Source organism: Emydura macquarii, unplaced genomic scaffold (genome assembly GCF_026122565.2).
Source record: "Emydura macquarii macquarii isolate MOO-44397 ecotype Brisbane River unplaced genomic scaffold, CSIRO-AGI_Emac_v2 contig_2890, whole genome shotgun sequence".
NCBI lineage: Eukaryota > Metazoa > Chordata > Testudines > Chelidae > Emydura > Emydura macquarii.
In genome coordinates this window covers 3,228,843-3,249,715 of record NW_027133027.1, presented here as the reverse complement: position 1 = coordinate 3,249,715, position 20,873 = coordinate 3,228,843, and the positions used below count along the sequence as shown (strand labels likewise).

General features: G+C 42.0%; 1 protein-coding gene across 4 annotated transcripts in view; it reads right to left on the bottom strand.

Moving 5' to 3' along the window:
- PHACTR1 (phosphatase and actin regulator 1) overlaps positions 1-20,873 on the bottom strand; it is a 399,222-nt gene that overhangs the window by 192,529 nt on the left and 185,820 nt on the right. The window contains exon 1 of one of the 4 annotated variants that reach the window (XM_067568393.1): positions 824-871. The exons of the other annotated variants lie outside the window; for them this stretch is intronic. The gene's annotated coding sequence lies outside the window, so the exon portion shown is untranslated. Of the gene's footprint in view, positions 1-823; positions 872-20,873 lie in introns of those variants that run through there. 4 annotated transcript variants of the gene reach the window in all.

Genomic DNA, 20,873 nt, shown 5'->3' with positions numbered 1-20,873 from the left:
GCTATGTACTTTGGATGCAAACAAGTCCTGAAACCATCTGCCAATACTTCTTTTGTAATGTGCCCTTTACCATAAAATGAAATTGCTTTCAATCCCAAGAGCCACCTTATAGAGAGTCTGAATTTGCCATAGCTCGTAAGACAAAAATATGTTTTAATTATGATCTGTGTAATTATGGTAAAAGCTGCTGCTGCTAATCATTTCTAGCACAAATAACAGAAAATGAACATACTGCAGTATTCCTACAGGAAATAACTTGCTTTGTCTTGCTTTTAACCAAAAGCAAAAAAAAAAAAAAAAAAAAAAAAGTCATAATAACCCTTTCTGTTCACTGCTTGTCTCTGTAAACCCTAAGCGCTTGCAAACCCTAGCACTCCTTATTGTGTTGTGGGCACCTAAACAGACAGTGTGATCTATTGGACTCGGCATTAGACTGGAAATCAGGAAGCCTGTGTTCTATTCCAACCACTGCAACTGACTTCCTCTGTGACATTGGGCAAGTCATTTGACTCCTCTGTGACCCCATTTCTCTTCCACCCTTTACCTGTATAGACTGTAAACTCCTCAGGGCAGGAACTGTCTTTTATGATCTCTTTGTCTACAACAATGGGGTCGGAATCTCAGTTGTAGCCCTCTCCCAGCCACAATACAGATATCACCTCCACCACCGATTTGGAATAAAGACGACTCCAAACCAGAAACCTAGATCTGATGACAGCTCAGGTTTGAGGATAACTCAGATCAAGATTCACAGTGAAATCCAAACTTTGAGGCTCAGGCCCATCTTTCCCCTGAAATGCATTTCCTCATATCTCAAGATTACCTGGCTGGAAACTTCCTCTTTATGACACTGTGTAGCTGTTTTCAAATTATCTCTGTAAAGAGAAGCAATGGAACCAGTCAGCTAAAAACAACCAGGCTTGGATTTGCAGGTGCCCCAGGCCAGGACTCAGTGCAGCTGGAGAGTGGTTAAAAGATGGTTTTCTGCCACCTTACTGTCCGCCTTCTCCAATCCATAGGGCTGGGCAAACACCCGATACAACTCAGAGCAGCCCAGAGGCTTGAAATCAGCTGGGATTGCTGAAGCACTATACACTTTGGCCATGCCCTCTCCTGCTCCGTATGCAGGGGAGCAGGTGTTGGGACTCACATGAAAGCTTCCCACCAGGTCCTCTTTGCACCAGTAGATCGGCACAAATGATGTATAGTGAAGTTAAGGATCTGATCCCCACAGATTTTAGATCACAGTCTGAGATCATCTCAGTGGCTGCAAGCTGAAATGTTAGTAATCCTGCAACATTAAATCCTTATTCTTCATAGCTCTTTAACCTTATTTACTGAATAAAGTCTTTATTTTGTTCACTTGACCTACTTGTTTTAATATCTATCCCCTGATCTTTTTGGAGTCTCTTTGTGTTTGGCAAATGTTGTCTAACTTTTCCCTTTTTGTTTCCACTTCCCTCTGTTCTATGAACTGTATACGATATAGTGTAGCCAGTTATCCATGGGTACAGTATATATAAACATTGTACCATACTGCCATTAGGTGCAGGACAAAATGAAAGGTACAGTTAGAATTAGGGCAGACCTAAAAAGGAGGAAAATCCCTTCTGTCTTTTAATCAAACTTTTCTCCCCTTTTTTTGATGCAATTTGAAATTTCAGCAGATTTTTTTCCCCCAATAAATTTCAAAACAGCAGCTCTCTTATGGTAAAGCTATGGGGCTGCTGTAGTCTCTGGGTGTTCAGTGCCTAGTACAATGGGATCTGGGTTCATGACTGAGGCTCTTAAGCACAACTGCAATAGAAATAATAAATAATAGGTTTTTAGATAGGGAGTGTTTGTATTACATAAAAACGCCAACCTAACAGCAACCAGTGCCTGATGTGGACTGCAGTGTGCAACTCCCTGCAGTGCAGAACCCCACCTCCTGCAATGGAGGGCAACCTTCGGTTTCTGCAGCCATACCCATATCCTTCCACACCAAATCACAGCTGCTCCACACAGAGCCCAAGAGTCATATGATCACAAATGTTGCCGAAATGCACAGGGAGAAGGGAATGGATTTGCCCTTTCTTGGTTTCCCCCATGTTTTTAAACTCTGATTAATGGTGGAACTTCTTATAGGATCCACAATGTCCCAGGTGTGGGCTCTGTTGTTACTCAGTCATTCCTTCATGCAGGAGAAGCCCTGCTCTATTTTGACACAATGCCACATGGCGCATAAAGCTTCAGGGAAAAGGTTACTCACCAAAGAGTACAGCTCAGGACACCTGTTTGCTGCACTGTGACAAACTGTTGGTGGTAAAATATACTTGGGGGATGGATGGGGGAGAGGATCTGTGTGTCATCCTATCCATCATCCATAAAAGCAGGGGAAAGACTGCTGAGCTGCCATCTGAATGCTGAGTAGCCCACACAATACCAAACCAACACGTCATAGGTGAATGAAAGTTGAACATGGCTAGAAGGCTACGTCTATGCTACGAGCTCGGGGTGTGATTCCCCTCAGGGGAAACACTGCCTTCTTGATATTACAAATGCTTCTAGCCATGAAGGAGGAATGGATAGAGCCCAGGTGAATAGCCTGAACATATGGTGGGGATGAGGCCAAGTACTCAGCCAACTCTGTGAGGGACGTGTGCAGGACTGATTCATTTTCAGGGTTTCCCTCCCCTGCTGACAAGAAATGGATATTTGAGCCAGCAAAAAATATGAGAGAGTAAAATTACCTATGACCAACAGGTAATGCAAATGAGACAAGTGTGAGCAGCTGGGAGAATTTCAGAGTCACTTATTGCAATTCTTTTATTTTATGCATGTTAATTTGAATGCATTCCAGGATATATGTCTTAGAATGACATAGTAAATATAGGGAAAACCAAGGAATAGTCATAATTACTAGAGCAATGTGCAACTATTGCAATGCAACCTGAAATGATGTGAAATTTGCCAGGTTCCCAGTTTTGTTACAAACTCTAAATTCAGAGAAAACCTGTCTAAAAATTGATTAGGCTTACAAACAATGTGTGTGAATCTAGTCTTGGTTTTGAGTGATCCTATACAAGGCACCTGATCCTCAGATGACGTGAATCAGCATAGCTACATTGAAATAATCGGGGCAAGTCCATCGCTTTGGTTCATTTTGCTCCTGCAGTTGATGCTTTCTAATAACTTCATTTGAAGACAAGTCTTGTGTGTTCTTCTCCGGAGATTCTCAGTAAGATTTGTACAGCTGTTTACCTGCTCATTCACCCATTCACTGACTGCTCACCACCTACCTGCCAGCAGCTACTGACTCCCATATAAATACCTCAAATTTCAAAATCAAGGGGAACGCCTCCCCTCAAACCCCCCCCCACATTTCCTATATGACTTCCATATAACCATATCAAACTTTCATCCTCAGCTACAGCAGGCAAGGTAACCAAATATCAAGATATGTTTGTTGTACATCTCGATTATCATTCTTTAAGATAACCCCATGGTATTACACCATTATTCTCTCAGGATTTTTACATGCTTCAAGAGGGGATTTATAGAAATATAGGCCAAAGTTTCCAAAAGTAAACTAGTGATTTCTGTTGTTTTTGGATGCTCAACTTGAAACCCTTGCAAGGGCTGATATTCACAAGGGAGGGTTCTCAGCACTCTCTGAAATCAGCCCTCTTTAACAAGTCTCAAGCTGGAGACTTAAAATGGTCATTAGGTCATTTTTGAAGATTTTGACCATAGAAGTTTCAGATGGAAAGAGCTATCAGGTTATCCATTTCCAATCCCTTACAATGCATGATTGCACTGTACATTGTCTAGTGTTTTGACTGGCCTATTTTAAAAAAGATCTGTATCACGGACTTCCACCACCTCCTTTGGGAAAAGATTTAAGAAAATGAGCCAAAATTCTGCTCTCAGTACAATTCTATTGAAGGCAGTCAGGTTGCACATAGGTAGCTCAGAGCGGAATTTGGCCTCACAACTCTGTCTACCTGGGCTAGCCTGATTAATTTCTGGCAATATCAGCTAACACGGTTGCCTGAAAAAATATATACATTCTAATAATCCTCTGCTGCTACGACATAGATTTATTGCCACCTTTCCAGCCAAAGTATAGGAGGATCAGTAATCTCTTATGATAAAGTCAGGCATCTAAAGCAAACAAGAATAAGTCTGATGCCTGCTAACCAGACTAAAAAAAGAATTAATAAGAAGCAAATACATAAATAGCTGTTATCTGAAAACCTCTCCACTGGCTAGTGAGATAACTGGGCCATAGTGAACAAGTTATACTATTAATGTAATAGGATTGACTAGATGTTTTGTTTTTATAAACGGTTCATATTAAGTCAATCGCTAGTAATTTAAAACATTTTACCAGAAGATCAGAAATATTACAGTGCATTAAACAAGTTCACTTAGATGGTTCTCTCAAAACAAGCAGTGGGAAATTTAGAAAATGAGTTTTCTGGAGTTACCCCAAAACAAACTCATTTGAGCTGGCTCAGTTTTACATAGGCACATATATTTTCACTGTCAATGAGTTTATGCTAAGCATGAAAAATGAAAGATGTTTAGAAGATAGAAAGAATTCTCTGCTGTGTATCTCCTATAACAATAGTAGGCATTACAAATATTAACAATGGTAATAAAATCCTCTCTCTTTAAAATCCATTCATAAGTTTTTTTTTCTAATTATGAAAAATGCAATGTGGCTATTCATCTCTCCTGTTTCAGAGCATAAGCTCATATAGTTGATCTAACTCAACTAGTATCTGAGTACATTCTTTTTCCTGCCTTCTAACTGGCCTCTGCCTGTGCTGAAATACTTCCCTGGTCACAGGTTGTCTAGCAATCCTCTGCCATAAACTAGTGTGTCTTAGGACTTTTCCAATCTCTGAGCTGGATGATGCATTTTGAGGAACCTTGGACCTGAGGAAGTCCTAAAAGGGAGAACTTGAAAAGAAATCATCCAGTCAGTCAGACCAGAGAATGCAAGGCCTGAAAGAGCCACGATGGAAGAGCATCCAAGGAAGGGGGTCTGTTGGAAGAGCGAGACAGAGATAAAAGTTTTGGAGGGCAAGAAGAAGCAAAGATGAGGTGAGGTATGGGGCCAGAAAGAGGGAATTTGAGGTGCAACAAAGTAGTATCTGGTGGAGAGGGAAAGCAGAGAAAGAGAAAGCAAATCTATAGAGCACTTGGAAAGCTGTGAATACTTGTTCAAACTAGTCACGGTTCAATTAAAATGACTGACCCACTCAACCTTCTGAGGTTTCCCAGTGATAACCAAAGAGCGCCTTGCAATGAGGTCTGGACAATGTGGGACCCCCGAACAGCGGGGCTGCTAGAGATAAAGCCTTAAGTTTGCACTGGCGGAGCTGTAGATGGAAGCATTCGCAGTAGCTGCCCACATTGTGCCTGACTGTGGCACACACCCTCAATCTCTCACTTTAGTAAGAACTAAAATTCTCCTCAATTAAAAAAGAGAGGATAAAACAGATTCCTAGGACAGCATGCAGCTCTTACAGACAGCTCCAGGTTAGTTAGTGACAAGCACTGAACTTAAACAAGAAGCTTTTGACAGTATAATTAATGTCTTTTTTGGCTCTTGCTCTCTTTCTGCACAGACACAGGCTCCTCTGAAATCTTCAGGAGGAGCCTTTCACATTCTCCAAGTGAAAACAACAAAAAGGGATTCTTCTTCTCCTCTGCCCATCCCCCTCTTCTTATTGCAGCCCACTCATTTTTCAGTGTCAGACTCTCAGCTCCTTAGTGGCTGCTCAAGCTTTCACTGTGGATTGGCACAGCGCACAAAGCATGCTTGAAAAGTCTCCCTTTGCGTCAGCCCCATGTCATCATTTCCTTGCTGTCCGAGTCTGAGTTTAGCAAAACTAGGCTAGTCTCAATAACAGCAACAGACAATACACGTGCCATCAATAGAGCTCACTGACAAAACGGAATGCCAAGTATTGTTTGCCTTTTTAAAGCGCTGAATAGCAATCAACAAAAGAAGCTGGAGTAAGCTAATGGGTCTAAAGAAATAGCTGCATAATCAGTTCCTGTTGAAATCCTGGTACATATTTTAAAATGAAATTTGCTAAGCATTTTAACATCTGTCCCTTGGATAATTATAAAGTCTAGAGATCCAGAGCTGGCTTTTAGAGAGTTGTGTCTTTAAAGAGGGTCTTTTCATACAAGAAGAAAATTGTAAAACGTACCAGGTATATCTAAATCTAGTGAGCTTTCTCATGCATATTTTAAAATAATTTACTACCTTATATTTGAAAGATCTTTGCAATCCTGACATGTAGTAGTGCACATTATTAATAATTATGTTAGTGAAGGAAAGTAGCATAATAGTTGCTCTTACCATTTCTTAATTATCATATTTCTTGATATGTGTTAGGAATTTCCTCCGCACAAGCCTAGGTGCTCCACTTGTATGATACTGCAGTGAAACCATAATACTCCACTTGTGAGATCACAGTTCTTTTGCAACAACAGACTGTGGTAATACACGAACACAGGTTTATAACTTCACTGCCAGTTCAAAAAGCAGAAGGAACTGGGACATGAACTTTCAGAAGAAAAGTTCCAAAGGGGTAGCCATGTTAGTCTGTATACAGCAAAAACGAGAGTCCTGTAGCACTTTAAAGACTAACAAGTTTAATTTCTCCAGCCATAAGCTTTCATGGGTTGTAAGCCATCTGACGAAGTGGGTTACAGCCCACAAAAGCTTATGCCTGCAGAAATTAAACTTGTTAGTCTTTAAAGTGCTACAGAACTCTCGTTTTTTCTTGTAATGAGATAACCATTCCAAGTCCTATTCAGACCCAGTTTGATTGTGTCAAGTTTGCATACGAGTTCCAGCTTTGCAGTTTCTCGCTGAAGTCTGTTTTTGAAGTTTTTTTTGTAGAAGTATGGCAACTTTCAAGTCAGCTACAGAGTGTCCTGGGAGATTGAAGTGATCTCCGACTGGTTTATGGATGTTACCATTTTTTATGGAATGGTTCTCTCATTACAAGAAGTAATTATCACTGTTCACACATTCTCATCAATGGTTGTGAATAGGCCTCATCTACCCTAACTGAATGGACTTTGCTAACACCTACCCTCCCCATTGTTGTTCCTTACCCTTGGATGTGTACACACCACACACACACAGACACACACAGACACACCCCCTATCTGATTTCTATTTCTTGCATCTGAAGAAGTGGGGTGCAGCCCACGAAAGCTTATGCCTGCAGAAATTAAATTGGTTAGTCTTTAAAGTGCTACAGGACTCTCGTTTTTTTCAGAAGAAAGTCCTCAGTAAAACATACATGTTCAACCATAGCAGAGGGAGTGCAGAAAAATACTGGCAGTATACATTGCCTTTTTTCTTTTTTAATTACTCTCTGTTGTTTGTATTATCACAGTGCCAAGAGGCCCCAGCTGAGATCAGGGCAGCAGTGCGCAATTCTCTGTACATAAACACACTGATGGACTTTTTGTCCTAATGACCTTTTCTTTCAAGTTTTCTTTAGCATAATAATCCTCTGAACTGAAAACATTCAAGCTTCAGGACCCGAGGACCTGATCCTGCAATGTACTAAGTGCATCTGGCAAGATGCTGAACACTCCCAATGTACCATGACAGTCAGGAGGACCTTCACTCACTCTGCAGGATCAAGCCTGAAATTGACCAGGACTATGACATTCACAGCATAAGTCAAAAAACCACCATTTCCTTGCATCAATACATAGAACCACTTTTATCGTTTGAGGGCTGCGTCCAATGGAAGTTTTGTGCAAACATCAAGGGGAGAATGTGGCCTTCGGTGTTTCAAGTTGTTTGCTCTGTAGTAAACATTTTTTGGTGTGTGCAGAAGACGATGTTTTTGTTGTTCTTCCTTCACAGGCAAACTAAACATAACATTATTGATTACTCATCCTGGGTATAGCACCCTATGAATAACACCTTGATCCAACTCACATACCACTCTATGCCAACAGTTTACAGCAGCTAAAGACCAAATTATTAGTCTCAGAGCACAAATGCACTACCATGGGGTAAGGTGCAGGAAGCCTTTTCCTCCTTGTTGGCACTCCAGAGGAAGTGCAGCCATGATGTGGAGGCCTGAGATTCCTGAGTGGAAAGGGGCAAAACCTGTTAACCCCCGCTGAGAGCATTCACCTCCCCAGAACAGACCTGTCTGGGTGGGGTATGGTCATGATTCTGCCCTGCTAGGGATCACTAAGAAGCTAGAGGGCTGCAAGAATGGGAGTGCAAACAATCTCTTTCCAAAGCCACAACAAGAGCACTCCTCAGGGCACCATGGATACTTCTCCCTGCTTGGAAGATACATCTCTGCCTCTCTTCCCAGCAGGTCCTGTGTTCTAAGAGCCATAACCAAGCCCTAAGCATTCAGGTCACTACCAAGGCTCCTCTCCCACCTGGCCATACCTCTCAGTGGTCCTAGGTTCTTAGGGATACCCTGAGTTTCAGTGGCTTTTATTGCTCCACCTTGGAGTCCTTCATAATGCCAGTTCTTCCAGACTGGCTCCATTCCCTCTGAAGGGACTTCCACACCACTCCCTGCTGGGGCACAGTGATAACAACAGGAGATGGGGCTGACCTGGTTGTCTGGGGCGTGCCCAGTGGACGCACCACCCACTTGACGGCAGCACAGGAACATAATGTAGTGGAAACCTTCAGAAGGGCTGAGGAGGAGAGTGAGAGGGGAAGGCAGGGGGGAAAATGTGCGAGGCAGGCAAGGGAACCCAGCTTCTGCTGCTGCAAGGCTGTGCCTGGGCTAGTAAACTGCCCGGAGCTGCCAACTGGGATCTCCAGCTGCCGCTGTTTAGAACATCGGAGCCCGTCTAGGAGTGGCTAACTGGAGGCAGCTTATGCCAGCTCAACCAATCAGGCATCAAAACGGATGCGGCGAGACCTGTGAGCGGGTAAAACTATGGTTCCACTGCTCTCTCCTGTCCACCCAAGGAGAGCTAGAAAGGAAGAAGGTGACAAAATGAGAAGACAGGCAGGAAAAGAAGAAATGGCTATTGTGAATAGTTGGCCTGGTGTTTAGGCAATACTGAAGTTAGCAGTAAGAGGCTAGGGTTCTCTCGGGACCACAGCCAGTTGTTGTCTATGGACTACTATGTCTATGGACTGGTTAAACTTACATCAGGGCCAGGACCAGGTCTGGAGCATCTTGAGAATTAGAGAGCAGTAGCCAGGTCCCTGACAGCCCCCTCCTCTCTCCTGCACCAAGCATACCTTGCAGGAGAGAATATAGCCCATGATATTTTAAAAGACAACCTCCTACTGGGTATTTACTGTAACTGCTTTGCTGGACCTATATATTTATGAAGTTGATGCTAGGACAATATTTTAATTTCATCAGTATGGGTGGGTCATGTCTGTTTCTTGCCCTTCCATGTGTAGACTGGTCAGCAGATACTTGTATGGGGACCCTAAGATCAGATGAATAAAATAAGAATCTTTCTTGCCCTTTTACATCTTGGGAACAATAAGTGGTGTGTACATGGGCAGAGCTCACACACCGTGAGGAGGAGACTATTTAGGCTTAGTGGAGAAGGGAGAGTGGGAGGTGAACAGGAGGGACTATGCTGATGGGAAAGACTGGAGAGAGGAGGAAGAAAGGAACAAAAGGCTGAGGGAAGACAAGAAGTCAGACAAAGGATGGAAGAAACAGATACAGTTGGACCCTGACTACCCTGGAGAAATTGTACTGGTGTAACTACATCGATGTGGTTACAGTGGTTAAATTTATAGATTTTTAAATTCAGCTTGACAGTTAAGGAAAGTACAGTATTCAGTTACTTCACAATTCAAGGATACATCTTCCTACTGCATGAGTGATGCTATGAAATACATGGTGCGACTTCACATATACCCAACAAAAAAAAAATTTTTTTTTAAATGGTGCTCCAAGTTTGGTTCATTTTATGTTGATTGAGAGGATGTGATGGAGGCTACCTTTGGATCAGATTGAGGGAAGCACTACAAGATCTTTTAATCATGAGAAAGATGATCTACATATAACCACTTCCAAAAATTAAATGTCCTTTTAAACACATTTGTCTTAATGATTTTTGATAATGCAAATCCTACAAGAACAACATTTCAGGAAACAAGTGGATACACACATTTTGAATGACTATTTTTACATCAAAAGGAAAATCACTATGTAAGGCTCAGTATATGTAGCTTTAAAATACAATATAGCTTTATATGTTCTTTACAGATCATTGTGCTCACAATGTAAAATACATTGAAATTCAAACCAAACATCCCAAAATAAACCCTACCAGAAGCATTAACTATGCTCCAGTGAGCATTCTGGCACACTTTAATATTCCAGGTCAATGAAGCTTATTCTGAGCAAAAAACATCTGGAGCATTATAAATCTAGCTTTTTTTTTTGTGCTAAAGTTTTCACTTCATTTCTTTAAGATTCCCTTTAATTATAACACTGAGCAAATGTCAATTCACAACACTAACTCCTGCAGTTGTTCCTTCACTAACTGCCCTATTTGCTTGTAGTTTCCTCCTTTTTCCGCTTTCCTCCCACACAAAACAGCTTCTCGGGATCTGACTCTGAAATCCTAATTGAGGCAGCATTCCTTTTGGTTTCATGGGAGTTTTGTCTGCATAGACATTCTAGGACTGGCTTCTTAGCCAGGGAATTATGAAATTCATTCATAGCTTACCCTGCTTTTTCACAGGGGTTGGTGTCATTCCAGAAGGTTTACATTTGACATTAAATATTCAATATATAAAAATATAAGGGTCGGATGCAGATCTGGAGTAAGCAGGTGCAAGGATGGCCATTTGGCTTTTTAAAAAGAGTGTAATTCAAACTGGAGTAGGTATGAAAGTAGGACCATTTGTATAAAATTGTCTGGATTCCATTCCTGAAATTCATTTTACAAAATCCTCTCAGCTATAGCTGAATGCTGAATGACTGTGGCTAAGTGGGGCACATTCAGCACATTGGTCTTGAGCCTCCCAGGTCCTGAGCTACTTCAAATTCCCATTTGATCAGGTCTATTATTAGTTTAAAACTTGGAGTTTTTTTTTAATTCCTAAACCCTGCAATCTCCATCTCTACTCCTGTCTCTAACTCCTGCTCTAATATGATGCCCCAGAATTCATTATGTTGGTCGTGTTATATCAACTAGAAAACTCCTTTGGAGCGTGCATCTGACCTCTATAGGGATGGCAGTTACTCTTTGGCTGCTATAATGTGCAATTGTGTGATTGTTAAAATCTATAATAATAATGTTTTAACATTTGTAAGTTAGTAGATTAGAAAGAGATTTAGAGCACAAGACTTGAGAGGAGGGATGGTTTTAAATTTAAGGAACTGAACTGGGATTCAGAAGAGCAGAGTTCAGTGCTGGATTCTTCCACAGACTTCCTGTGCGATTTTGGGCAAGTCACTTAATTTTTCTGTGCCTCCATTCCTGACTGTAACATGGGGATAGTAATACTTCCTTCCTCTGACTTGTCTATTTAGACTGTAAGAATTTCTTGGCAGGGACTGTCTCTTACTATGCATACGTACAGCGCTTAGTACAATGTGGCACTGAATTCAGCTGGGACCTCTAGGCACTCCTGACATACAAATAGTAACAACAACAACAGAGAACTTCCTCTCCCCATATGCCATTTTCATGCTCAATAAATATGTAAGAAGTCACCAGCATAGAGCATTTGGTGGCACTTGGAAGTGTACTTAAAACTAAGGAAGGAGTGAATAGAAAAAAGGTCAGAGGTACAATGCAATTCAGATAAGCATCCAAAGGTTTGGTGTTTAATTTGAGCTTTATCCAAACCCATTTGGTAGAGAAATCAGACTGGCAATCTTCAGAGAAAAGGCTCTTTTGGTAGATTTCTAGTACTGCCAGATTATGTCCCCAAAATAGCATAAAAACAAACTTTCTTGCAGTATTTCAATTTTTCCACTTTTGGTCCTGGCAAGTTTGTGCGTGTGTGATGCAAGGTCATCCAGATTCCAGAGTTTGGGGTTTAAGGAATTCAGTGGCTCAAGGATATAAGGCCAGTTTATTCACCACAAGAAACAAATAATAAAAAGAAAACCAGGCACATTCCATATTTCAAAATGGTTTCCCTTATTGTAACTCCCCCAGGACTTTCCTACACCAGATCCTGCCCCGGGGCTGATTTCCCTCTGGTAACTCTCTTATTTTATACACTAAACAAGATTCCCAGCCTGCCCTCTTCTTAAAGGGATAGCATCCTATCACATGCTGGCTCTTTTGTTACCGGAGTGACTTTGTCTCATCCTAACAAAGCTAAGAATTGCACATGCAAGTCAGTGCTCAGATTACTGTGCATGGAGTTGAACACATCATAGGGGTTTAATTTGATGCAAATACATGCAAGAATCACTGCACGATTTATTCTGCATTGCTCAGAATGAGAAGAGAGTGGGTGAAGCTATGAATATAGTTGCACAACTGCAATTTTCAAAGAAAGCATTTGAGAGTCCATCCAGCCAAATTTATGAGAACCGGAATTAGGGAAAGTTTGATTACATCTAAGTATAAATTACATTAGGAATGTCTCTAATCATTCATTTTAGCTGTTAAAATTATTCATAATATCTCATGAAATAAACAGTCCACTCCCCCCCAGTATCTGCAGTGAGATATTGTGTCCAGTCTGATGACAATGCTGGCCTAGTGGCCCTACATGCTGTGGATGAAGGTTCTGTCTGTCCCTTAGCTCCAGCCCATCCGCCTGCATTTTCCTGGGCGTACATTGCATTTAACTCAGGCTGCATGCTCAAATTGCAGATATGGCCTAATATTTGCTTTCATTCCTACATACAGCAACACCGTAAACCATGCAGGATTTTAATAAGACAAGATAATACACCAGCTGTTGAAGGAGCTCCGTTTTGAACCTACATACTGTAGTGCGCTCTCTCTCTCCCACACCCTTCCAATGATACATTGTATCAAAATCTGAAAATCATTTCACTCCTTACAAATGAAAACAAGGTATGATGCAAAAGGTCATATTTTTGGCTGTATAAGCAGGATTCCCATTATCAATCATCCAAAATAAAGGGTATTATTTAGGAGCTATTTGACAGCAGATAAACAAAACCAAACGTCTCCAGTTGAACACATTTGTTCATTATAGCTCAGGGACACCAACATTATTTGTTTTACAGGTAAATGCTGGTTGGTGTTTTAGATTTAGAGCTAGAAGACTAAATTCACTGCTGGTGTAAGCAAGTGCAACTCCACATGTCTACATACGTCCTTGTAATATAGCCCCTGCAGGTTCTGATCACCACTGAAGTCAATGGAGCTGCATCCACATGCAGCAGCGATGAACATTGCCCACATGGATGATTCTGCCATCCTTATGAATACCTTACCCATGCGTGTAGTCCTGTGGACTTCAATGGGACTACTCATATGAGGAAGGTATTATACAGTGAGAGTCAGTGTGGCAGAATGCATCAATAGAAAGGAAGTATTTTCATGTGCTAATGATATTCATTTAAGGCTAGATTTTGCTACCTTTAGTCATGGTGAACAATACATTATTCTGGAAACCTCCCTGGGAAATCAATGGGACAACTCAGAGAGAAATGGACTATTCATGTGAGTAAGGATAGCAGAATCTGGCCTTTAAGCAGCACACACCTACTAGGGTGAGGTTGCACTATCACAGTGATGTTGTGATCATCTTTTAAAATACTCCAAAAATGGAGCGTGTATAATATTTATAACAACAGGCTAAACTACAGACATGAATATGTAGCCATTGGAGAGGATCTTCTGTTATGAGTAGTGGCTATATTTTGATCTATGGGCCCCAACCAGGATCAGGGACCAATTGTCCTTGACACTGTAAAAAAAAAAAAAAAAAAACACATAGTAAGAGACAGTCCCTGCCCCAAAGAACTTACAGTCTGAATAGACAAAGACAAAATGAAGTATTATCATCATCCCCATTTTACAGAGAGGAAATTGAGACACGGAGTGACTTGCACAAGGTCACACAGGAAGTCTGTAGCAGGACTAGGAATTGAACTGAGATCTCCTGAGTTCTAGTCCAGTGCTTTTAACCACAAGACCATCTTTCCTTCTAAAGCTATTTTATAAATTATTACATTTTGTGAGCTAGATTGTGGCATTCAGCCACACCCCTAAGTAAGAGGCAGCAGACAAATGCACTGCCCCATGACTAATTGAGACTGCCTGATACAGGGCACCCCTCTTGCACTGGGAGGGTATGTGGCAGGAAGAGTAATTTCCTGCAGCTCTGAAAGGGTGCAGCTCATTTCCTCCTGAGTGTCCAGCCAGATTTGCTGGATGGTGCCATTACTGCCCATTCTCAGCCCACTCCCCTGTCATGGGGAGCAGGGGCTGCACAGCCCTTGTATTCCACACAGGACCCAGACCCAATATCTTGGTAGCCCTAAAGTGGCCACATACCGTGGAGTAAGGGAAACCCTACTATCTCAGTACCCTATGCAGCTATGTCAGGGATATGGATAATCATCTGACCATTTAAAAATAAAGACATTGCCTGTGTCAGCCAGGGCAGGCTACATACAGATGTGTATGCACACGTTGCAGAGACAGCAAGGCAAAGGCAGCTTCCCATATCTATGTATATATTTATAAATCTGACCCATACCCTGTCAAGCTATTCCTAGTATTTAGGAAAAAGATGATGATTCTTGTGACATATGGGTTCCTGTGCTATCGCACAGATCTATGTATTTCATGGCTTTGTAGGAACCTTAATGTATTACATCTGAAAATGAATATACTGATTGCCTAATAATTTCCTAAGGAAACAGAGTTATTGAGGTTTGAAATGTCTTAGTCCCTCTTCCTCCTCCAGGATTGCGTGCTAGACTGCCTCTGCTATTCAGGGGAACTGAAAGTTAGCAGGCCAGAAACAAAAGCCCATCAAAAACAAAAACAATTATGTGGAAAAAAATCTGTAATTTTTCATGTGCATTAATGTTAGCCAAATACTCGCAGCTCTCAAGCTTGATGCAATTAGCAACTGTTGTAAACATAGCCATGCATAGCAGGGACTTTCCACTAGATTTAATAGGGAAAAAGTATCACATGATGGAAGACTTTAAAAATCCAAACAATGAGCAGTGCCTTCTGCAACAGACAAGCTAAAACAAAGGCAACCTTATGCAGAGCTTCTGCAATTCTGTGTCATCCTTGCAACCATTTCTACATCTCACTGTCACTAAAACCCTGACTAACTCCTCACTCCTCTGGGTAGGTACGTGCACGTGGTACATTTTCAGAAGGGCGATTTCCCCTGGGTTGCAAACTGTGCTAACACAAGGGACACTGGGCCTCAGCAGGCTGTGAATGTATCTCTCCCCCATCTAGGATATAAATTATGCTTCCAAATGAACAGCCAAGTAGATCTGAAAAACCACATTTCCTTGCTATTTCCACAGAAGTTTGAAATATGACTTTAAAACAACTGCACTCCTATTTTTAACAACATAGTTTGGGGTGGCCTTAAATAGCATGGTACTCCTAGCTGTGGCTGATTCTAGTTTTTTATTTCAGTGTTTAATTTGGGAGTTCTGTGAATACCTAATGAATTACCTGTTTTTTGGTGGGAGTGGGAGTGGGGAGGGGAATTCCCCACTCAGAAAAGACGTAGTAAATAGGGAGGCCAAAATTCTGTCTTCACCTATTTAGGTGTATATTCAGAGGACATCCATCTTCAAATCAATGGAATTATTGTGGATTTACCATTAGAGCAGATTTAGGCCCTACTATTTTTTTAATTAAATAAAAAAAAAAAAAAAATCTCCTGTCATTTTCCTCCTTATCTAGATCTCTGAGGTGGCCCCTATCATCAGAATATTTGAATACCTTACTTAAAACCTCAGTTTTTAATGCATTTATCCTTACAACACTCACCTCTGTTATGTAGGGATATCCTATTATCCCATTTTACAGATGGGGAACTGAGGCACAGAGAGATACAAGGCTTGTGTTCACTGCAAAGTAACTCAAGTTATAACTCCAAATGTTGCCCATAACTGGAATTCTGTCCACACATAAAACCTCTTCATTCAAATGTGGGGATGCTTCTAACTTGAGCTGGCTGCCTATTTGGGGATGTAGGGTGAAACGGAATTGTTTAGAAGCCAGCATGTTTTAACATAAAGATAGAATTTCAGCTATCATTAAACATATCCATTGGAAAATCAATTCATTACAATCAAACAGAAAGTTATTGACACTGATACCTGAGCATAAAAGTAAAGCAAAGAGGATATGAAAAATATCCCTCGCAAGTAATCATCAGTGACTGTCCAGTCAGATTATCTGATTTTTAACAGTAAATATGTACAGTAGACATGAATAAAAGACAGTGCTTGGTTTAACAGCCTAATTTCCCCAGTCCAAAACAAATCATTCATGCTGTGCTTGGACAAGAATAAATGCTGATGCTGGGGAGAACAGAGATTGGAGGGACCGCATGATGGAGACCAAGCAGAAGGGTGAGGACTGGAAGGAATGCATATTGGAGGAAAAACAGAGGGATTGAGAGATGCACTTACAAGTGCACTAGGACATTATAACTCTGCTCAAGCAGCAAATACAGGTGTTGCAGAATATTCTGGAGCAAAATGTCCAAATAACTCCCCCACAGCAGCCTTCATACTCCCTAGATAATTCAACGTAGACAGGAACATACATTCCTCCTCAAACAAGGTGCCAGCACCGGCTGCAACCTTATCTTTACTCTATCCCTGTATCATGACAGTGAAAACCAAGGAGTACTATCAGTACACATGCACTGATCTAGGATTACTTTAGGTTCAGTCAGTTTGCTTTTTTTAAATACGTGTAATAAAGGTTGTATTAAAAGGTTCTGTAAGTGTGGATACCAGAATTCCCAGAGTTTACCATCGTCAGTTAATTGTGTTTTTGCACTCAATACATTTGTTTCTTAAAATGACAGTATGTTATTGGGTATCACCAAACAGAAATGTCACACACCGAAGTGCCATTTTCTCACCAAATTCATAAGTTTATAAATCATTTAAAATCAACATCCAAGCTAAGTACCCAAAGTAGTACACAAAAGCGGCACACGGCAATACTATGGCATGTGTTAAAGAGATCTGTTAAGGCCTCTCTTAGCCACACAGTTCCTCGAGGGACTCTTGGTGTCTGGCTACTCCAAGTCAGCAGGCAGTCTTTCAAATTCACCCCTCCACCCCGTTGGTAATATTTCCCCCTTTGCTTCACAAATATTATGTAAAACACAGCACGCTGCAATAATAATAGGAATATTTAGCTCACTGAGGCTATGTCTACGTCACAGTTTATATCGACATAACTTATGTTGCTCAGGGGTATGTCCCGCCGACATAGCTACCACTGCTCGAGGCGCCGACTCCTCCTTTCGCCGGTGGGGGGAGGGGGAGCCTGGGGGGAAGAGGCGGAGCTGGGGCGGGGGGGGGGGGAAGAGGCAGAGTGCAGGCGGGGCCACAGTCAGGGCTGCCCTGATATCCGACCAGCGCCGCCCCACATTGATCAGCTGATGGGTGGCGGGGGGGAGGGGCACTTCCCTGCCCATTGTGCCACCCCTGAAGGGCGCACTTCAGGTCGCTGGCCAGGCCAGCCCCGGTGGGTGCTGAGCACCCTCCTATTTTTTTCCCCAGCGGGTGCTCCAGTCCCAGTGCACCCATGGAGTTGGAACCCCAACGGGAGAGCTCTCTCCCATCAACTTAGAGAGGCTACATTAGAAAGCCTACAGTGTAGCCGTAGCCCCAGATCCAGCCTAGGCATGAGAAATCGCTAGTGCCGCTTCAGTCTACCAAATGCACATTGAACAGTCATCCTGTACCTGCTCAGACTATAGTTAAATCTCTCCGTAGGGCTGTCCAGGGGCCTGGTGTTTGGGGTCCATGAGCCAGAGAAGCCAACGGTAGGCCAGGTTCCCCAGAATCACCATTGGCATTTTGACTCCACCAATGCAAATGTGCCAGTGTGAGAACAATGTCCCTGGATACAGCTTTAGAAAGGTCCTGTGTTCCTCAAAACACAAGTATCAAGCATCTTGGCAGACCACCCAAGGTTAATGCCAGTCAAATGTCCATGACAATCCATCAGTGCTTGCACAACCATGGAAAAGTACCCTTTTCTGTTCATGTACTCAGTAACAATAGGGGATGGGGTGAGGTATCTTGTCTATTGTCCCACAGCAGTTCAGGAATCCATTGATTCAAATCCCTCAACTATTTACTGCACATTGTCAGGAGTCATAATCTTGTGCAACAAGAGACACGTCATGGTCTTGCACACCTGTATGATAACTGCCCCCACTGTGGATTTTCCAACCCTGAACGGATTGCTCACTGAACAACGGGGGTTGCAAGCACGTCCTGCTGTAGAGGTGGTAGTCGTTGAAATTCTGCAAATATAGGAGAATCACATACCCTGTCTCTAAAAAAGAAACCCGAACTCTGCTTAGCAGTCTTACTGATTCTGCCAGAGACCTGGCAGAGAGAATGAAAAAGCAGCACAAAGAACTGTGAGAATTGTAAAAAAAAATAAAAAAAAGTTGCAATGGGGAGGACGTGCAGCACCTACAAAGCAGTCAAGCATGCATGCGCTGTATGTAGCGACCTAGCAGTGTTGGCACCTGTAGGAAGCCAACAGAAGTTTTGTTGGCAAAACTTTCTAGTGTAGACATGGCCTTAAGTTAATTCTGCAGTGAAGATGTACTGTCAGAGACTCACCCAAGGCCCACAGGAAGCCTGAAGCTACAGTCCTCCTCTCCATCTCACTTCAGTTTATTTTTCCTAATACTTTCTTTTGCTTCTTTGAAGGCTCTTGTTAACACATCTTAAGGGCATTAACAAACCTCTCCATAACAAAATAAAAGACAAGGTGGGTTGGCAGAGGAAAGATAAGCCAGCTAAGTATTGCTGAAGATTTTGTTTTTTCATAGTTTAGTGCCTAGCCCTGAACTCTGTGTTTTGCTGCAGCCACTCAATTGCGGTGAAGTTTACATACGTGAAGTAAGGTATGCTCATGTATAGAGTGATAATGTTAATCCTGACTGGTTCAATGAAAAAGACAAAGACATTTTCATACTTCTAATAGAGAAACAAAAGCTCCACAATGAGTGCCTTTCCAATCAGACATTTACTTCCCAATACAAGCTAAAGAAAATCAAAGAAGAAGTGCAAAGAAAAATAAGAGACATGAAGGACAAATGGCGGCGTAACAAAGCTGAAGAAATAGAAGCTCTAGCTGGTAAAAATGACTCCAATGCTCTCAAAGAAGTGAACAGACCAAGAAGTAACCCCATCACCCCAAAAAAGAGCCCTGATAGAAACCAACTACTGATGGATAAGCAAGACATCACCAACAGATGGAAAGAGCATTTTGCCAACTTGCTGAACCAAGCAGGAAATGTGGATCCTGATGTAACAGAAACTCTGAACCAGATACCTACCCAATATGACCTCAACTGTTCCATTAATATGGATGAACTGGAGAAGGCTATCAAGAGCACATGGGCCGGTAAGGTGCTGGGACAAGACGGGATTCCTTCCGATGTGTATAGGCATGATGGACAAGAACTGAAGTCACAACCACTCACTCTATACAACATGGGTTGGGAGAAAGAAGAACTTCCCCAGGATTTCAAAGACAATAATTGTCACTATATACAAGTGCAAAGGTGACAGATCAGATTGTGGAAACCATCATGGTATCTCTCTTTTATCAGTAGCAGGAAAAATCGTTGCCAAGATACTACTAAATAGACTCAAGATAATATCAGAACAAGTGCTACCTGAGAGTCCGTGTGGTTTCAGAGCAGGAAGATTAACAAACGACATGAAGTTCTCTCAGACAACTACAAGAGAAATGTGTAGAGCAGCACAAAGACCTCTATGTGGTTTTTGTCGATTTCTCAAAAGCTTTCTACATGGTTGATAGGAAGTTCTAATAGCCTATGGATGGCCTGGGCACTTTGTTAATATCATCAGGCAGTTTCACGATAACATGACCGGCAGAGTATCAGTGGCAGGAATTGTGACAGAACCCTTCCTCTGCCACCGGCTGAAGCAGGGTTATGTGCTTGCTCCAACCCTCTTCACTTTATTCCTTGCAGCAGTATTCTCAAGCATGACTGCAAATCTCAGCACGGGCATCTACGGAAGTGATGACAAGCTATTCAATCTGACCAGGTTACATGCTAACACCAGGGTGAGAGAAGAGTGTGTCAGGGAGCTTCTCTTTGTGGATGACTTGGCCTAGGTTGCTCACACTTCCTGTGCAGGAAATCACAACATGTTTTGCTGATGCAGCATGTAAGTTTGGGTTGAAGATCAACACAAGTAAGAGCAAATTACTCTTCCAACCAGCCAACAGACAAACTGGTAACAATGACCAGATATTGTCATCAATGGTGAAGCTCTCAAGAGTGTTAACTCCTACACTTACCTGGGTAGCATAGTGACAAATGAAAACTCTGAACTTCACATCCTCAAGCTGCATCCAGGGCTTTTGGCAGCATCAAAAAGCAACTTTGGTCTCAGCATGGGATCATCCTGGCTACTAAGGTCAAGGTCTACAGAGCAGTGGTGATGTCTTCTATACAGTGTCAGTGTCTCCAAAGAGTAAAGCACAGAAGGTATCTGAAAAAGCTGACAAGCCTCTAACTGAAACACTTGCGGCAAATCATGAACATAAAGTGGCAAGACCAAATTCCTAACACTGAACTATTAGCAAGAGCTGAAATGCCCAGTGTAGAAACAAAAGTTACTTCCTCACAGCTGAGGTGGTCAGGACATGACACC